The sequence below is a fragment of the Schistocerca serialis genome, chromosome 12 (assembly GCF_023864345.2).
Source record: "Schistocerca serialis cubense isolate TAMUIC-IGC-003099 chromosome 12, iqSchSeri2.2, whole genome shotgun sequence".
In the NCBI taxonomy this organism is placed as follows: domain Eukaryota; kingdom Metazoa; phylum Arthropoda; class Insecta; order Orthoptera; family Acrididae; genus Schistocerca; species Schistocerca serialis.
In genome coordinates, this window is record NC_064649.1 from 93511366 (window position 1) to 93532164 (window position 20799).

Sequence of the window (20799 nt, forward strand, 5' to 3'; positions counted from 1 at the left end):
CCGGAACAGAAGAGAATTGAAGCATTTGAGATGCTGTGCTATAGACGAATGTTGAAAATTAGGTGGACTGATAAGGTAAGGAATGAGGAGGTTCTACGCAGAATCTGAGAGGAAAGAAATATGTGGAAAACACTGATAAGGAGAAGGGACAGGATGATAGGACATCTGCTAAGACATGAGGGAATGACTTCCATGGTACTAGAGGGAGCTGTAGAGGGCGAAAACTGTAGAGGAAGACAGAGATTGGAATACGTCAAGCAAATAATTGAGGACGTAGGTTGCAAGTGCTACTCTGAGATGAAGAGGTTAGCACAGGAAAGGAATTCGTGGCGGGCCGCATCAAACCAGTCAGTAGACTGATGACCAAAAAAAAAAAAGTATGAGAGCATATCGTTTCAATGCTACAGCGCAATCATGATTTATGAAAAGCCACTCGTTTTTGGTACATATTGTCATTATTAAAAAATAAAGACATCTGTGGTTACAACCTATAAACATTTGTATATATACCACGTAACGTAGATACTGCAATCGTGTTCGAACTGTGGCTTGATCAGTAGTTTCGTAACCTAAGAATCGAAAGGTATCAGACTGCGTCTGGCTACCTGCAATTTTTTTCACTTTATGTTTTCCAGATGATTTTGGAGCTTTATTATTTAGATAGAAGTATGATCTGCAGTACCCGATGTTAACTATTATAAATAACATGTCTGCTGCAGTTTTTGTTGCATAGGGCAGTAACTGGAATGTTTCTCCTATTGGCCGGAAATCTTAACAAACTAATTCGAAATAATAAATTTGCTGAATGCGATTATGTTAGACATCAGCCGTTTTAGCTATGGAGGTATTACAGACTAGTGGCATGTGAAAATTTGTGCTGCACCGGTGCTCGAACCCAGATTTCCCACTTCCCGCAAGCGGTCACGTTAACCGTTTCGGCTATCCGGAATATAACCCGACTGTTAGCGGTTTGTCAATTAACCGAGTTTCGGTTTTTTTTATTTCTTGTAATAAACACTGACATCTAACTAAGATGGGAAATTTTTACACTCTCAGTTTCCAGATTCGTACTATCAAGATATTAAATCAAATACGTAAATAAAAGAAAGCTCATTCCGACCGCTGTTCGCTGCTTTTCTCGAAAAGCGGCAAGTTGCTAAATACTACAAAATATCACCGGAATTCTACTACTGAACCTAATTTTTTGAAACTGCTCGCAAACCATGTTGTGATCGGGGATCATGTCACAATTTGGGCGTTACGAATAGTCAGTGTTACAGGGTGAAAACCGAGGCCGAACACTCTGGTTTTCGTGTTAATTTGTCCGTTTTCAAGAGCTACAAGCAAGTAAAAGCATATTATGTAGACACCGGCAGCAGATCACCTACTTTCTGTTTTCACCGAAAACTATGAATGAATTATTGTTGAGTTTTTAATTTATAATTTTATTATATGTGATCGGAGGCTTTCCCGGCGTATGTGATGTTTCCAGGGCTCTCGGGTGTCCAGCCGGATGCGGTCGTTGAAGTCCCACGATATTTTGGCGATAACCTTTCCGCCATTATTTTCTTCCCCTTATTATCTACATCTACATCTACATTTATACTCCGCAAGCCACCCAACAGTGTGTGGCGGAGGGCACTTTACGTGCCACTGTCATTACCTCCCTTTCCTGTTCCAGTCGCGTATGGTTCGCGGGAAGAACGACTGTCTGAAAGCCTCCGTGCGCGCTCTAATCTCTCTAATTTTACATTCGTGATCTCCTCGGGAGGTATAAGTAGGGGGAAGCAATATATTCGATACCTCATCCAGAAACGCACCCTCTCGAAACCTGGCGAGCAAGCTACCCCGCGATGCAGAGCGCCTCTCTTGCAGAGTCTGCCACTTGACTTTATTAAACATCTCCGTAACGCTATCACGGTTACCAAATAACCCTGTGACGAAACGCGCCGCTCTTCTTTGGATCTTCTCTATCTCCTCCGTCAGACCGATCTGGTACGGATCCCAGACTGATGAGCAATACTCAAGTATAGGTCGAACGAGTGTTTTGTAAGCCACCTCCTTTGTTGATGGACTACATTTTCTAAGCACTCTCCCAAGGAATCTCAACCTGGTACCCGCCTTACCAACAATTAATTTTATATGATCATTCCACTTCAAATCGTTCCGCACGCATACTCCCAGATATTTTACAGAAGTAACTGCTACCAGTGTTTGTTCCGCTATCATATAATCATACAATAAAGGATCCTTCTTTCTATGTATTCGCAATACATTACATTTGTCTATGTTTAGGGTCAGTTGCCACTCCCTGCACCAAGTGCCTATCCGCTGCAGATCTTCCTGCATTTCGCTACAATTTTCTAATGCTGCAACTTCTCTGTATACTACAGCATCATCCGCGAAAAGCCGCATGGAATTTCCGACACTATCTACTAGGTCATTTATATATATTGTGAAAAGCAATGGTCCCATAACACTCCCCTGTGGCACGCCAGAGGTTACTTTAACGTCTGTAGACGTCTCTCCATTGATAACAACATGCTGTGTTCTGTTTGCTAAAAACTCTTCAATCCAGCCCCACAGCTGGTCTGATATTCCGTAGGCTCTTACTTTGTTTATCAGGCGACAGTGCGGAACTGTATCGAACGCCTTCCGGAAGTCAAGAAAAATAGCATCTACCTGGGAGCCTGTATCTAATATTTTCTGGGTCTCATGAACAAATAAAGCGAGTTGGGTCTCACACGATCGCTGTTTCCGGAATCCATGTTGATTCCTACATAGTAGATTCTGGGTTTCCAAAAACGACATGATACGCGAGCAAAAAACATGTTCTAAAATTCTACAACAGATCGACGTCAGAGATATAGGTCTATAGTTTTGCGCATCTGCTCGACGACCCTTCTTGAAGACTGGGACTATCTGTGCTCTTTTCCAATCATTTGGAACTCTCCGTTCCTCTAGAGACTTGCGGTACACGGCTGTTAGAAGGGGGGCAAGTTCTTTCGCGTACTCTGTGTAGAATCGAATTGGTATCCCGTCAGGTCCAGTGGACTTTCCTCTATTGAGTGATTCCAGTTGCTTTTCTATTCCTTGGACACTTATTTCGATGTCAGCCATTATTTCGTTTGTGCGAGGATTTAGAGAAGGAACTGCAGTGCGGCCTTCCTCTGTGAAACAGCTTTGGAAAAAGGTGTTTAGTATTTCAGCTTTACGCGTGTCATCCTCTGTTTTAATGCCATCATCATCCCGGAGTGTCTGGATATGCTGTTTCGAGGCACTTACTGATTTAACGTAAGACCAGAACTTCCTAGGATTTTCTGTCAAGTCGGTACATAGAATTTTACTTTCGAATTCACTGAACGCTTCACGCATAGCCCTCCTTACGCTAACTTTGACATCGTTGAGCTTCTGTTTGTCTGAGAGGTTTTGGCTGCGTTTAAACTTTGAGTGAAGCTCTCTTTGCTTTCGCAGTAGTTTCCTAACTTTGTTGTTGTACCACGGTGGGTTTTTCCCGTCCCTCACAGTTTTACTCGGCACGTACCTGTCTAAAACGCATTTTACGATTGCCTTGAACTTTTTCCATAAACACTCAACATTGTCAGTGTCGGAACAGAAATTTTCGTTTTGATCTGTTAGGTAGTCTGAAATCTGCCTTCTATTACTCTTGCTAAACAGATAAACCCTCCTCCCTTTTTTTATATTCCTATTAACTTCCATATTCAGGGATGCTGCAACGGCCTTATGATCACTGATTCCCTGTTCTGTACATACAGAGTCGAAAAGTTCGGGTCTGTTTGTTATCAGTAGGTCCAAGATGTTATCTCCACGAGTCGGTTCTCTGTTTAATTGCTCGAGGTAATTTTCGGATAGTGCACTCAGTATAATGTCACTGGATGCTCTGTCCCTACCACCCGTCCTAAACATCTGAGTGTCCCAGTCTATATCTGGTAAATTGAAATCTCCACCTAAGACTATAACATGCTGAGAAAATTTATGTGAAATGTATTCCAGATTTTCTCTCAGTTGTTCTGCCACTAATGCTGCTGAGTCGGGAGGTCGGTAAAAGGAGCCAATTATTAACCTAGTTCGGTTGTTGAGTGTAACCTCCACCCATAATAATTCACAGGAACTATCCACTTCTACTTCACTACAGGATAAACTACTACTAACAGCGACGAACACTCCACCACCGGTTGCATGCAATCTATCCTTTCTAAACACCGTCTGTACCTTTGTAAAAATTTCGGCAGAATTTATCTCTGGCTTAAGCCAGCTTTCTGTACCTATAACGATTTCAGCTTCGGTGCTTTCTATCAGCGCTTGAAGTTCTGGTACTTTACCAACGCAGCTTCGACAGTTGACAATTACAATACCGATTGCTGCTTGGTCCCCGCATGTCCTGACTTTGCCCCGCACCCGTTGAGGCTGTTGCCCTTTCTGTACTTGCCCAAGGCCATCTAACCTAAAAAAACCGCCCAGCCCACGCCACACAACCCCTGCTACCCGTGTAGTCGCTTGTTGCGTGTAGTGGACTCCTGACCTATCCAGCGGAACCCGAAACCCCACCACCCTATGGCGCAAGTCGAGGAATCTGCAGCCCACACGGTCGCAGAACCGTCTCAGCCTCTGATTCAGACCCTCCACTCGGCTCTGTACCAAAGGTCCGCAGTCAGTCCTGTCGACGATGCTGCAGATGGTGAGCGCTTGATAGATATCGCAGGCTCTTAACTTTTTAAAGCAAACGAAACACTGTACTGAATTGCCACGTGACTCCGTGACTCATTTCTAGACTAGGTTGGTTGGTTGGTTGGTTGGCTGGTTGGTTGTTTTGGGGAAGGAGACCAGACATCGAGGTCATCGGTCTCATCGGATTAGGGAAGGACAGAGAAGGAAGTCGGCCGTGCCCTTTGAAAGGAACCATCCCGGCATTTGCCTGGAGCGATTTAGGGAAATCACGGAAAACCTAAATCGGGATGGCCGGACGTGGGATTGAACCGTCGTCCTCCCGAATGCTCCAGACTAGGTTTGGTGGCATTCTGCAATACAACGGATATCCGGCGACGACGGGAGGAAACTGCCGTATAGACGAGGTGGGGACAAGTCCTGCTCCTGCATACTGCACGTACACGCTTGCCTTAAATCACGACACACTGCAACACGGACACTACTGTCCCACCAATGGTCCGCCAATTTTTATGCCATGGTTTTTTTTTTCCCCCGTTCGTGTCGGCACTGTTATTAGAACAGAAATGATCGGTTTTCCCATTTTATACAGGGTGTTACAAAAAGGTACGGCCAAACTTTCAGGAAACATTCCTCACACACAAAGAAAGAAAATATGTAATGTGGACATGTGACCGGAAACGCTTACTTTCCATGTTAGAGCTCGTTTTATTACTTCTCTTCAGATCACATGAATCATGGAATGGAAACACACAGCAACAGAACGTACCAGCGTGACTTCAAACACTTTGTTACAGGAAATGTTCAAAATGTCCTCCGTTAGCGAGGATTCATGCATCCACCCTCCGTCGCATGGAATCCCTGATGCGCTGATGCAGCCCTCGAGAATGGCGTATTGTATCACAGCCGTCCACAATACGAGCACGAAGAGTCTCTACATTTGCTACCGGGATTGCGTAGACAAGAGCTTTCAAATGCCCCCATAAATGAAAGTCAAGAGGGTTGAGGTCAGGAGAGCGTGGAGGCCATGGAATTGGTCCGCCTCTACCAATCCATCGGTCACCGAATCTGTTGTTGAGAAGCGTACGAACACTTCGACTGAAATGTGCAGGAGCTCCATCGTGCATGAACCACATGTTGTGTCGTGCTTGTAAAGGCACATGTTCTAGCACCACAGGTAGAGCATCCCGTATGAAATCATGGCGGTGAATCGAGGAATTACAGTACATACTGACGAAACTAAAATGAGCTGTAACATGGAAATTAAGCGTTTCCGGACACATGTCCACAAAACATCTTTTCTTTATTTGTGTGTGAGGAGTGTTTCCTGAAAGTTTGGCCATACCTTTTTGTAACACTCTGTATAATGATGCAATAATTCAAACGAATGCAATTTTTACGAATAAAAATTACTCCCTTTTTAAAAAAAGGTTTATTTAAAAACGAATTTCAGCACTGAGGCTATGTCTAATTGATATTTCGGTTTTTTAGTCGGTTATTCGTAAAAAAATAAAACACGGCTGTTATAATCGAAACCAAACAAGAAATACCGGTTTCAGTTTTTCCCATCCCTAGTCCAGCTGGATACGACAGGTCCATGCGAGTCTTCTCTGATCGGAATTTTCTCGGTCTCTTACAACCTATGCATGCCGGATTGCTCTACGCTTCACTATAATCAGAGGCTTGTGACCGTACGATACCTTTGCTGCTTCTTGGTGGGAGCCTTCGGTGTGCGGCGATGTGAGAGCTTCCCGAGATCTGAAACAGAAAGATAAGTGCGTGGAAGTTACTGTCGCAAAGTTCATCTCCTGCGATATCAGATGTCCCCAAGGGAATTCATCATAATTTTATCAGAAAGCCTTCTGGCAGATCTTTTTACATCTGATGTAACTATCATGCATTTGCGAACAATTTCCAGGCTTTCTTCTCTACAGGCAGCGCGGGGTAGCCGCGCGGCCTACGGCGCCTTGTCACGGTCAGTGCGGCTCCCCCCCCCCCCCCCGCCTTCCCCCCCCCTCCTCCCCCCGTCGGAGGTTCGAGTCCTCCCTCGGGCGCGTGTGTGTGTGTGTGTGTGTGTGTGTGTGTGTGTGTGTGTGTGTGTGTGTGTGTTCCATAGCGTCCATAGCGTAAGTTAATTTAAGTAGTGTGTAGGCTTAGGGGCCGATGACCTAAGCAGTTTGGTCCCATAAGACCTTACCACAAATTTCCAATTTTTCTTCTCGACAGCATCCCGAAAACACATCCGAAAACGGCGAAGAACTTCTTTCCAACAGCGCATGAGCGCACGACCGCTTCACTTGTACAGTAAATGCAAGGTCGTTATAAATTATTGAAACGATTCCATAAATTCGCCTTAGCTACGTTAATTGACATATTATCGCAAAACAACAATCACAGGAAAATTCAAAAAGTTTTCTTCAGATTTCTTGATTAAAGTAGTAACGTTTAAATCTAAAATTTTATTGATATATTTTGAGTCCATCTCAAAAGAAATGTGTGTGAAATCTTATGGGACTTAACTGCTAAGGTCATCAGTCCCTAAGCTTAGACACTACTTAACCTAAATTATCCTAAGGACAAACACACACACCCATGCCCGAGGGAGGACTCGAACCTCCGCCGGGACCAGCCGTACAGTCCATGACTGCAGCGCCTCAGACCGCTTTGCTAATCCGCGCGGCTGAGTCCATCTCACATGTGATTCGATTTTACTATGTACGACGTTTAACTTGAGACTTGTTTTAACATCTTCGTCGCTACCTGTAATTAATAGCAAGGTAAACGAGAAGAATGCTTTTGGGATTTACAGAAAAAACACCAGTACCGAGAGTATCATGAATTACAGTTCATATTACCCCAGCCAGCACGGGAAAGCATACTTTAATTTCACCATCAGTTGGTTGTTAAAAAGTTAACTTTCAAGTGCAAGACATGATGCTGAGCCGAATACAATAGAATATATTGCTAAGATCAATAGTTACCCACTTAATTACGTCGTGTAAAGCAACGTAATGAAAGGTTTCACTAAACCGGTGTCAGTATGATCTCAGCCACTGACATTACTAGTCCAGTTAGGACTACGTGCATATACAAGAAAATGGTTTCAGTGTAGCTGAAGATAGCAGTAAGTACATTTGTTTACCATACTATGGTAAAATTAGTGACAGAGTTTCCTCAGTTTTTAGAAAACTGAAAGTAAATGTGGCGTTTTCTGCTGCAGGTAACTTTGGTAGAATTTCAAAAAATAGTATCGATAAAAGAAATCCTTTCTATTGGTCAGGTATCTATAGATTTGCAAGTCCCGGCCGCAATGGTTGCTATGTGGGGTAAACTAGTAAACGGCTGGAAGCCAGTTTCAGCGAACATGTCACATCAGATCGTAAAGTTGAGGCACGAAAATCAATCTTCGCTGCGAACCATCTTGAAAGTGGGCACAGTGGATCAGTATTGTCCTCACATACGAAGATAGAAGTGAGGACGCAGCGATTTGTTGGAAGAGTCTGAAATCGTCTGACACTGCTTAGTGGTTCAAATGGCTCTGAGCACTATGGGACTCAACTGCTGAGATCATCAGTCCCCTAGAACTTAGAACTACTTAAACCTAACTAACCTAAGGACATCACACACATCCATGCCCGAGGCAGGATTCGAACCTGCGACCGTAGCGGTCGCGCGGCACCAGACTGTAGCGCCTAGAATCGCTCGGCCACGCCGGCCGGCCACACTGCTTAGTGTCTCTCAGTTTAGGGAACTGTTCAAAAATCATTGCTACGCTCCGATCCTAACAGTCGCCTGATACGACAGTAACTTAGTCAGGATTACAGTACTCCTAGCTCGCATATGAGTACAAACTTTCTAAAAAATTTAATGTACACTCCTGGAAATTGAAATAAGAACACCGTGAATTCATTGTCCCAGGAAGGCGAAACTTTATTGACACATTCCTGGGGTCAGATACATTACATGATCACACTGACAGAACCACAGGCACATAGACACAGGCAACAGAGCATGCACAATGTCGGCACTAGTACAGTGTATATCCACCTTCCGCAGCAATGCAGGCTGCTATTCTCCCATGGAGACGATTGTAGAGATGCTGGATGTAGTCCTGTGGAACGGCTTGCCATGCCATTTCCACCTGGCGCCTCAGTTGGACCAGCGTTCGTGCTGGACGTGCAGACCGCGTGAGACGACGCTTCATCCAGTCCCAAACATGCTCAATGGGGGACAGATCCAGAGATCTTGCTGGCCAGGGTAGTTGACTTACACCTTCTAGAGCACGTTGGGTGGCACGGGATACATGCGGACGTGCATTGTCCGGTTGGAACAGCAAGTTCCCTTGCCGGTCTAGGAATGGTAGAACGATGGGTTCGATGACGGTTTGGATGTACCGTGCACTATTCAGTGTCCCCTCGACGATCACCAGTGGTGTACGGCCAGTGTAGGAGATCGCTCCCCACACCATGATGCCGGGTGTTGGCCCTGTGTGCCTCGGTCGTATGCAGTCCTGATTGTGGCGCTCACCTGCACGGCGCCAAACACGCATGCGACCATCATTGGCACCAAGGCAGAAGCGACTCTCATCGCTGAAGACGACACGTCTCCATTCGTCCCTCCATTCACGCCTGTCGCGACACCACTGGAGGCGGGCTGCACGATGTTGGGGCGTGAGCGGAAGACGGCCTAACGGTGTGCGGGACCGTAGCCCAGCTTCATGGAGACGGTTGCGAATGGTCCTCGCCGATACCCCAGGAGCAACAGTGTCCCTAATTTGCTGGGAAGTGGCGGTGCGGTCCCCTACGGCACTGCGTAGGATCCTACGGTCTTGGCGTGCATCCGTGCGTCGCTGCGGTCCGGTCCCAGGTCGACGGGCACGTGCACCTTCCGCCGACCACTGGCGACAACATCGATGTACTGTGGAGACCTCACGCCCCACGTGTTGAGCAATTCGGCGGTACGTCCACCCGGCCTCCCGCATGCCCACTATACGCCCTCGCTCAAAGTCCGTCAACTGCACATACGGTTCACGTCCACGCTGTCGCGGCATGCTACCAGTGTTAAAGACTGCGATGGAGCTCCGTATGCCACGGCAAACTGGCTGACACTGACGGCGGCGGTGCACAAATGCTGCGCAGCTAGCGCCATTCGACGGCCAACACCGCGGTTCCTGGTGTGTCCGCTGTGCCGTGCGTGTGATCATTGCTTGTACAGCCCTCTCGCAGTGTCCGGAGCAAGTATGGTGGGTCTGACACACCGGTGTCAATGTGTTCTTTTTTCCATTTCCAGGAGTGTATTTCCCACCTTATTACATGATGCAGTTGGCAGTTTATTAGTTCTAACACCAAACCGTGTGAATTATAATGGAATTTTATGCGAAATGTGTAAGACAAGACACTTGAAAGATTCCTGGAATTTCGGTGTACTGCAGACGTTATGACAATTAACAGCACCACTCTCGTCTGATTCAATTGCTTTAATTGTACTTAGTATGTAGCACGGCTTTAGTATCATTTTATTAACTTATGTATTTCAACAAGACATTTGTATTCAAATGGGACTTAACATCTGAGGTCATCAGTCCCCTAGACATAGAACTACTTAAACCTAACTAACCTAATGACATCACACACATCCATGCCCGAGGCAGGATTCGAACCGTAGCAACAGCGCGGTTCAGGACTGAAGCGCCTAGAACCGCTCGGCCACAACGGCCGGCCATTTGTATTTTTTAAATTATGTACGATTGTATAATGTGCAAAAGTAACCGACGCCACTGGCTAGTTCACACAATTACCACCACGTATAACTGTGGTTTTAGTTACGACCACCCTATTTGTTTTATGTACATAAGTTTTTAAAAAGTATAAAATAATAAATACAAAATTTATGACTGACATAAAAAGATGCTCCTTCTGATCTCAAAATTGGTAATAATTACATCTCTCGAGTAAAAGAATTTAAATATTTAGTTGAATGGTTTGCAGAAAATTGTAATGAAAAGAAATCTGTCAGCTCAAGAGTCCAGAAAGTGAAGACGGCGTTTCAGTTAGCAAAAAACGTTTACAACAAAAAGAGTCTCTCGTGGAACTGCAAAATACGACACTACACAACAGTAATTAAACCCGAAGCTCTCTACTCATCTGAGACACTAAATCTTCAAAACAGAACACTAAAATAATGAGGAAAACTCTAGGAACAAGAACAAAAGATGGTGTGCATTATCCAAAACCCAATGCAGAAATATATAAAAATGTCTCCAAAATAACAGACACCATGCGCATGAGAAGAATCCAATTCATGGGGCATTTAGAAAGCACGGTCTGAAACAGGTTAATGCACAAAATCCATACATTTTTAAAGAACAAAAAAATGGTTCAAATGGCTCTGAGCACTATGGGACTCAACTGCTGAGGTCATAAGTCCCCTAGAACTTAGAACTACTTAAACCTAACTAACCTAACGACATCACACACATCCATGCCCGAGGCAGGATTCGAACCTGCGACCGTAGCGGTCGCGCGGTTCCAGACTGTAGCGCCTAGGCCGGCCGAAGTGGCCGTGCGGTTAAAGGCGCTGCAGTCTGGAACCGCAAGACCGCTACGGTCGCAGGTTCGAATCCTGCCTCGGGCATGGATGTGTGTGATGTCGTTAGGTTAGTTAGGTTTAAGTAGTTCTAAGTTCTAGGGGACTAATGACCTCAGCAGTTGAGTCCCATAATGCTCAGAGCCATTTGAACCATTTTGTAGCGCCTAGAACCGCTCGGCCACTTCGGCCGGCATTAAAGAACGAACTACAGACGGAAAAAGATCTGAGAGAATTACGGTCTCCAAATCGGCATGACAGAAATAAAATCAGAAAAATCACAAACACACGGTGTTTTGAGGAAGAAGAGAGAAAAACTAACCGACATACGTGGTCTGCGCAACGAAAACAAGCCCATTTGTTGCGTATGAAGGAGTACTGGGGGAAAGGAACGCCAACAAATGTTGATTACGCGTGGTCATAAGTGATCGATCCGCCAAGAAGAACAGTGAATACAAATTATAAAATGAAGTTGATGCACGTTGTCAATGCATCGTACGCTGCAGAGGCGCTGTGAATTGGTATGATGTACACTGAAGACAGCTGTGTTGTAATTGTAAGGCCGCCCGTTGAGGCCGAGCAGTTCTAGGCGCTTCAGTCCGGAACCACGTGGCTTCTACGGTCGCAGGTTCGAATCCTGCCTCGGGCATGGATCTGTGTGATGTCCTTAGGTTAATTAGGTTTAAGTAGTTCCAAGTCTAGGGGACTGATGACCTTAGATGTTAAGTCCCATAGCGCTTAGAGCCATTTGATTTGAAATTGTAATCAGTGCCCTCCATGCGGACTAAACATCTGACACGAATAGTCCACTTGGAAGAATGTGGATATGCAAGTGATTTTAATGTTTTAACTTACATTTACTGGTATGTTTTATGTGACTGACCTACGCTTCTATCTTATGCAACTCTACATTTCACAAGACATGCATGTTATCATATTGTCACTGGTTCTTTCTCTTTTTTTAGAACTGAAGATGGCTACACTGTGATCGAAATCTAGATAGGCAACAAACATCATTTGCGACTGATTGCTCTTCCGTTTAGTAATTGGACATGACTAATTCATCACAATTGAGACAATTTGTACGAAATATTTATAAATTATATACAGAAACCTTCCTCATGAGTCAGTGTATATACTAGCGAAAAGCGGATCAAAACCATTACAGCGTTCCCTGCCTGCAGTTACATACAGATGCAAATCAGGTGGCTTAAGTTTATATCTGGAGATACATGACAAAGTGTGTCCCCAGAATTATGTTGCTCAGCGTGATATCACAACAGAAAATTTCAGATCAGCGTAGCTCCTGCCAGCTGCCATGTGCTTCAGTGTTTCTGTAAGTCTTTCGAAACAACTTATCGAGTTGCTCACGGCAGTTTCATTTCTTCTTTTATACAGTACTGTTTAACATGCTGCAAGAAAACAAAGAATGTCTCTTCGCCCTCGGTAGTTGAACTAGTTCCCGTTTTCAATTTCTAGCTCCTCCAAAAGATTAACATACGAAAGCGTTACACTTTTAGAGGCCACTCTTTTCTCCATCATCTCCGTATTTTTCTTTTTATATAACTTCTTAAATAATACTAGGAGGGAGGCTATCACGCGTGGCCCATCGCAGATGGCGGATATGGGGGCGGAGAGGTTCATCAACGACTTCCCGGTGGACGTGAGGAAAATAAAATAGCCCTCGCGGATCAAACACATCGTCAGCGGTTAACAGTCGAGTTGTAAATCCAGCTAACGTTAATTACCTTTCAAAGTCAAATACGGAAAGATCTTTTAGAAAAAAAATAGCACCGTCCAAAAAGGCGGATAAAGGCTACATCGGATTCGGTGGGTAGCCAACTACAAGACAACAACGAGTCAGATCGTTTGCAATCACCAAAATGCACACTAACACAAAAAAGAAGAGTCAACATAAGTAAATAAATAATATAGCAATACACAACACAAACTCACTATTTAAGACCGAAAAACTCAAGATCTCATAGGTCAATAAAATAAACAAAAAATTTTAATAGTGGGGCTCACTCCAAGAAATGAGAAACACGTTAGAGGACCCGTTCGAACCACAAGGATATAGTATTGGCAACGGGAAACCAGGTCAGAAGGTTGTGGTTGTGAAGCAACGTCCTGAATTCGGAGCAGGACTTATAGTGAATATAAAAATAATAAATTCGGTAACTGATTTTCAAGCAATATCATCAAGAACTGCAAATCTTACTTTTGAATCAATAAACAAAACTTACACAATTATAAATGCTCATGTTCCAACAAACGAAAAAAAATTCCAACAGGAACAAAGAGAGCGGCAGATAAATATTGGGATCTTCTCGAACAAACTGTGAACGTAATAAATAAAAGGAATGTAAAAATCTTATTCGGAGGCTTCAACGCCCAGCCTGGAAAAGAAAGAAAATATAAAGATACAACTGGAAAATGGGAATCCACATCACTTTACAAATAAGAATGCTTAAAGACTTGAACTCTGCAGAGAACACAGCCTCGTTTCTAAATCAACATGTTTCAGGAGGAAACCAAATAAATGTTTTAACATGTTAACACCCAGACTGGAGGGAGCTAGACCATGTCTGTGTAGCAAAAACTGTCATACGGAAATCTACAAAGTTGAAGTATGGAGAGCAGCAGACATAGGTTCAGACAACTACTCAGTTAAAATTGTAAAAAGAGCCCTCAAAAGACAAAAATGTGTAAGGCATGTGGAGAAGACCAAGTACATGAGAATTGAAGAACAGTTTCAAATGAAACAGTACACAAAAGAATAAAACCAGTAATGAACATGATCAGGACGAAACGTATCTCGTTTTTTGCACATCTGAGGAGAACAGAAGAACACAGAATTAGTCATAAAATAATAGAAAAAATTGTGGAATGGTAAGAGCAACATTAAATGGATCGCAGAATTTAAGGAAGATATAAGAGGACTTCAAGTTACAGTAGATGAAAAAAAAGAACAAAGAAAGGCGAAGTATTGCAAAATACACAAGCTAGACTGCAAACGAAGATCAATAAAAGGACTACAGGGAGAGTCACCTCAGACGAAGATAAAAAAAAAAAAAGTCTGAAAGAATGAGGAAGTAGCAGAAAGAAGAGCGAAACGCCCTTCATATAATAATAAATTACAGTAACCCATGTATAGCCGCTGTACTACTGAATTGTCTTACTGAATTGTTATTTAACTAAACTGTATTAATGAATGACAATAAGTTGCATAAACATTTATTTAACTGACCAGAGTTGCCCAATGACGACCATAAAATAAAATAATAACACATAAGCCAGACGACCAAAAACTTTCCAGTGTTGTGAAGAGAATTTAGAAGATCGTGTTTCTCGCACGGCCAACTAATCCGTAGCGTGTTCCCTTGTTGGACACCACAAAACATACACGTCTTTGCCCCTGGAAGGAAACGCCGAACGTATTTATTGAGAATATACATCGAGTCATCGAGTAAAACAGAAGTGATTTCTGGCGTTCCCCAAGGTAGTGTTATAGGACCTTTGCTGTTCCTTATCTATATAAACGATTTGGGAGACAATCTGAGCAGCCGTTCGGTTTTTTTGCAGATGACACTGTCGTTTATCGACAAATAAAGTCATCAGAAGATCAAAACAAGCTGCAAAACGATTTGGAAAAAAATATCTGAATGGTGCGAAAAGTGGCAGTTGACCCTAAATAACGAGAAGTGTGGGGTCATCCACGTGAGTGCTAAAAGGAACTCGTCAAACTTCGATTACACAATGAATCAGTTTAATATAAAAGCCGTAAATTCAACTAATATCTAGGTATTACAATTACAAATAACTTAAATTGGAAGAAACACATAGAAAATGTTGTGGAGGAAGGCTAACCAAAGACTGCGTTTTATTGGCAGGACACTTAGAAAATGTAACAGACCTACTAAGGAGGCTGCCTACACTACGCTTGTGCGTCCCCTTTTAGAATACTGTTGCGCGGTGTGGGATCCTAACCAGATAGGACTGACGGAGTACATCGAAAAAGTTCAAAGAAAAGCAGCACGTTTTGTATTACCGCGAAATATGGGAGAGAGTGTCACAGAAATGATACAGGATTTGAGCTGGAAATCATTAAAAGAAAGGCGTTTTTCGTTGCTACGGAATCTTCTCACGAAATTCCAATCAGCAACTTTCTCCTCCGAATGCGAAAATATTTTGTTGACACCGACCTACATAGGGAGGAACGATCACCACCATAAAATAAGGGAAATCAGAGCTCGTACGGAAAGATATAGGTGTTCATTCTTTCCGCGCGCTATACGAGATAGGAATAACAGAGAATTGTGAAGGTGGTTCGATGAACCTTCTGCCAGGCACTTAAATGTGATTTGCAGAGAATCCATGTAGATTTAGAAATAAGTTAGATGCTGTACAAATGAGATGGTTAGTGAAGGGAGACCTTCCCAACTAACACATACATAAGTAAAGAAATAAAGTCAGTCTAAAAACAAATTACTTAAGATGTACATAACTGAAACAGACCTGCATATGTGCATACAGAGCACGTACCTGATAACGTAAATAATAATGCATCACAGTAATAAAACAATAGGCAATACATAAATTATCTTCAAAGAAAAAAGAAAAAAAATGCTGAGGCGATTCTGTGACACAGTAAATTTCCTTTTACACAAAAGCTTCCATTACGTAAAAATTATGCAATACATTGATACAGCACTATCACCTCACTATGGCACTGTGCAAAATCTCCATGATTATTCTGTACGTTGGTAATTTTCTACTGCGGTGGTAGTAACAGTTGGACTCTAATGTTCCAGTTTGCATAGTCTTTTGCACATAATAATTTGTTGGGCGCGATACTGCTCACACGACAAGGGTAAACTATTTAAGTCGCACTATCACATTGAGTCGCATGAACATATTGTTTAGCATTGTGTGGAAATCAGTTGGGAAATTCCCGCGATTGCAACCACGTTTATATAACACACGTTCTGTCTCGTGCGGCTTTCCCCTGTGCAATCCCTAAACCACCATCTTGTCAAGTGGAACAGCAGACAGCAAGTAACTCACTATTTTGCAAGCATGAGTTATTAAGCTGATAATTCGCTAATATGCACACCTGTCAGCAACTGCCCTTTTTTGAATTGAAATCATTATATTCTTCTTCACGTTTGAGGGTATTTCGCTTATCTCATACATCTTCCACACCACGTGAAAGAAGCGTATCATGGCTGGCTCTCCAAAGGCTATCAGTAGTTTTGAAGGAAAGTCGTCTACTCCAGGGGCCATGTTACTGCTTAGATCTTCCAGTGTTCTGTCAAAATCTTCTTGCAGTGCCATACCGCCCAAGTCACATTCATTTACTTACTCTTTCCCATCCACAATGTTCCATTCAAATTCATTTCCCTTGTACTGCCCATCAACATACTCCTTCCATCTTTCAGCATTCCCTTCTTTCCTTAGTACTGGTTTTCCATTTGAACTCTTCATATTCATACAGCTGCTTCTGTTTTCTCCAAAGGCCTCTTTAATTTTCCATTAGGTGGATCCTGTCTTTCTCCAAGTTACACATCTTTCCAAGTCCCTGTATTTGTCCTCCAGCCATATTTACTTAGCCATTTTGACTCTTCTCTCAGTCTCATTTTTTAGACATACGTATTCCCTTTCGCCTGCTTCATCTTCTTTCTTTTTATATTTTCTCCTTTCATCAATTAAATTCAACATCTCCTGTGGTATCGAAGGACTTCTGCTAGGCCTTTTCTTTTTTACCTACGCGTATTTGATCTACTGCCGCCTTCACGCTTTCCTCTCAAAGCTGTTCATTCGTCTTCTGTTGTACTTCTTTACTCTGTTCTAGTCAATCGTTCTCAGAACTCTCAACAACCTCTGGATCTTGCAACTTATCCAACTTGCATCTCCTCAACTTCTTATCTTTTTACAATTTCTTCAGTTTTAAGCTTCAGTTCATAAACAATGAGTTTCTGGTCAGAGTCCACACCTGCTCCTGGGTATGTCTTACAAATTAATATCTGGTTCTGGAATCTCCGTCTAACCATTATATAAACAATCTGGAACATTCCAGTGTCTCCAGGTCTCTTCCACGTGCACAATCTTCTTTTATAATTCTTAAACCAAATTTAGCGATGATTAAATTATTTTCTGTCCAAAATTTTACCAGGTGGCTTACTTTTTCGTTGCTTTCCCCCAGTCCATATTCTCCTAATATTTTTTCTTCTCTATAAACGATAGAGCGCAGCAATCAGTCGTCCTTTTTGCCGGTTTTATTACGCAAATCCAGATTAGTGCCTAGCCATTATCAATGGAATACTTTTTAAATCTCGATGCATGTTAGTTCCCTGTTGTTCGGGCGCCCGAACAACAGGGAACTAACATGCATCGAGATTTAAAAAATTGTGCATTGATAATGGCTAGGCACTAGCCGAAATCTGGATTTGCGTAATAAAACCGGCAAAAAGGACGACTGATTGCTGCGCTCTATCATTTATATATTACATAACAGGCGCTGAGTGCACCCACTTACCTAATGGAAGGTAACTTGATTTTTCCTTCTCTTACTGAATTTCAGTCGCCGGCCGGTGTGGCCGAGCAGTTCTAGGCGATTTAGACTGGAACCGCGCGACCGCTACGGTCGCAGGTTCGAATCGTGCCTCGGGCACGGATGTGTGTGATGTCCTTAGGTTAGTTAGGTTTAAGTAGTTCTAAGTTCTAGGGGACTGATGACCACAGATGTTAAGTCCCATAGTGCTTACAGCCATTTTAACCATTTTTGAACATTCCTGCAACGCCAGAAGGCGTCTTCAAATGCCGTGGTGAGCAGTGGTCATAATGTTTTTGCTTATAGTACATTTTGCACTCAATTAAAACTCAGACTGGTTCTCGGATCTTTGCTTTTGGGCAAGCGCTCTACCAACTGAGCTACCCAAGCACGACTCACGACCCACCCTCACAGCTTCAGTTCCGCAGTACCTCATCTTCTACCTTCCAAACTTCACACCAGTTCTCCTGCGAAACTTGCAGGAGAAGGAAGGAGTAGCGCGTAAGCGCTGAAACAATCCACGCCGCTGTTTAGACTCGTAATTACTGGATCTCGGCCTTCCCGTGCGGAGAAACAGTCACCTGTTCCAGCTAGGCGGCTGGCGCGGCTCCAGGGACTTACCCTGCCTGCCGTGGCGCTAACAGGCCGCCCGCCCACCGCCTGCCAGCGTTTGCATCACTCAGCGATACGCGCGTGCCCAGCACGTGTTTCATTGCGACGCAGACTTGCAGGAGAATGTAACTTATGTTCATTGCAGGTGTTGTAACAGTACTTATTGATATGGCGCGCGCCGCTAACCTGTGATCTTGTTCAGAGCGAGCACTGTAATCGATTATAGTTGGCTGTCCTGGTGCGGGTGGCGCTCCGGCGGCGATTTGCTATGACGTCCTTGGCGTGTGTTTCCGGTGGCCGGCGGAAAGCGAGAGAGTAGTTGGTTTTCCGGGGATTGGACGGAACATGAAGTTCGCTCTGCCTCAACGGCTAGTGACTAGCGCTAAGGGTGTTGTGCCTCGCAGCATGAGCAGAGTGGTCTGGGGCAGAGGCGACTAGTCGCTGTGCTGGCCGTGCGGTGGGGATTAATTGGAGTCGGCGTACTTGTTCTGCCTGCCTGTCTGACGTGGAGGTCCGGTGGCGTCCTGTGATACTGTGTCCCGGAGTAAACTAGTTGCTGAATTTTGGAGTCGTCTGCCAGGTTAGGGTGTGGGCTCGGTTGGCTCTTCAGATTTTCCCCAGGAAGCTCCAGCAGCGGTTTCTGAACTTTTCTGATGTGGGACGGTGTTGTTGGAACTTTTTGCTGTGTGTGTGGCTCGTTACGATATTTGTTGGTACTAATTTATTTGCTCAACTGGAGTCCTGCCCGGAGCTGCGTTCATGTATGGTACAAGTCTGCCTAAGGATGGCGGTTTTGTACAGTATTTTTTTTTTTTTTTTGTCATCAGTCTACTGACTGATCAGAGTAGCACTTGCAACCTACGTCCACAATTATTTGCTTGACCTATTCCAATCGCTGTCTTCCTCTACAGTTTTTGCCCTCTACAGCTCCCTCTAGTACCATGGAAGTCATTCTCTCATGTCTTAGCAGATGTCCTATCATCCTGTCCCTTCTCCTTATCAGTGTTTTCCACATATTCCTTTCCTCTCCGATTCTGCCTAGAACCTCCTCATTCCTTACCTTATCAGTCCACCTAATTTTCAACATTCGTCTATAGCACCACATCTCAAATGCTTCGATTCTCTTCTGTTCCGGTTTTCCCACAGTCCATGTTTCACTACCATACAATGCTGTACTCCAGACGTACATCCTCAGAAATTTCTTCCTCAAATTAAGGCCGGTATTTGATATTAGTAGACTTCTCTTGGCCAGAAATGCCTTCTTTGCCATAGCGAGTCTGCTTTTGATGTCCTCCTTGCTCCGTCCGTCATTGGTTATTTTACTACCTAGGTAGCAGAATTGCTTAACTTCGTAGACTTCGTGACCATCAATCCTGACGTTTCTTGCTGTTCTCATTTCTACTACTTCTCATTACCTTCGTCTTTCTCCGATTTACTCTCAAACCATACTGTGTACTCATTAGACTGTTCATTCCGTTCAGCAGATCATTTAATTCTTCTTCACTTTCACTCAGGATAGCAATATCATCAGCGAATCGTATCATTGATATCCTTTCACCTTGTACTTTAATTCCACTCCTGAACCTTTCTTTTATTTCCATCATTGCTTCCCCGATGTACAGATTGAAGAGTAGGGGCGAAAGGCTACAGCCTTGTCTTACACTCTTCTTAATACGAGCACTTCGTTCTTGATCGTCCACTCTTATTATTCCCTCTTGGTTGTTGTACATATTGTATATGACCCGTCTCTCCCTATAGTTTACCCCTACTTTTTTCAGAATCTCGAACAGCTTGCACCATTTTATATTGTCGAACGCTTTTTCCAGGTCGACAAATCCTATGAAAGTGTCTTGATTATTCTTTAGCCTTGCTTCCATTATTAGCCGTAACGTCAGAATTGCCTCTCTCGTCCCTTTACTTTTCCTAAAGCCAAACTGATCGTCACCTAGCGCATTCTCAATTTTCTTTTCTATTCTTCTGTATATTATTCTTGTAAGCAGCTTCGATGCGTGATCTGTTAAGCTGATTGTGCGATAATTCTCGCACTTGTCAGCTCTTGCCGTCTTCGGAATTGTGTGGATGATGCTTTTCCGAAAGTCAGATGGTATATCGCCAGACTCATATATTCTACACACCTACACACCAACGTGTACAGTATATACACAGTGAATTACTGCTGCTTGGTGTATGTGGTCTTCTGGGACCTGAACAACACGATCTAGTCAATTTGGTTGTGTAACAGTATTTAGTGGTATGTTCCGTATTTTTTTACTGTGTTATTATTAACTTGGTGGAATAGTCGCGTTTGGTGTCGTTAAGGCACTTCTAAGACTGTGGTTTGACCATCCATCTGCGTTTGGCTT

At 43.6% G+C, this 20799-nt stretch overlaps 1 protein-coding gene across 1 annotated transcript in view; it reads right to left on the bottom strand.

The window, feature by feature from the left end:
• LOC126428092 (aminopeptidase N-like) overlaps nucleotides 1-6438 on the bottom strand; it is a 332543-nt gene extending 326105 nt beyond the window's left edge. The window contains exon 1 of the mRNA XM_050089984.1: nucleotides 6387-6438. The gene's annotated coding sequence lies outside the window, so the exon portion shown is untranslated. The remainder of the gene's footprint in view (nucleotides 1-6386) is intronic.
• Between the last annotated feature and the right edge of the window lie 14361 nt (nucleotides 6439-20799).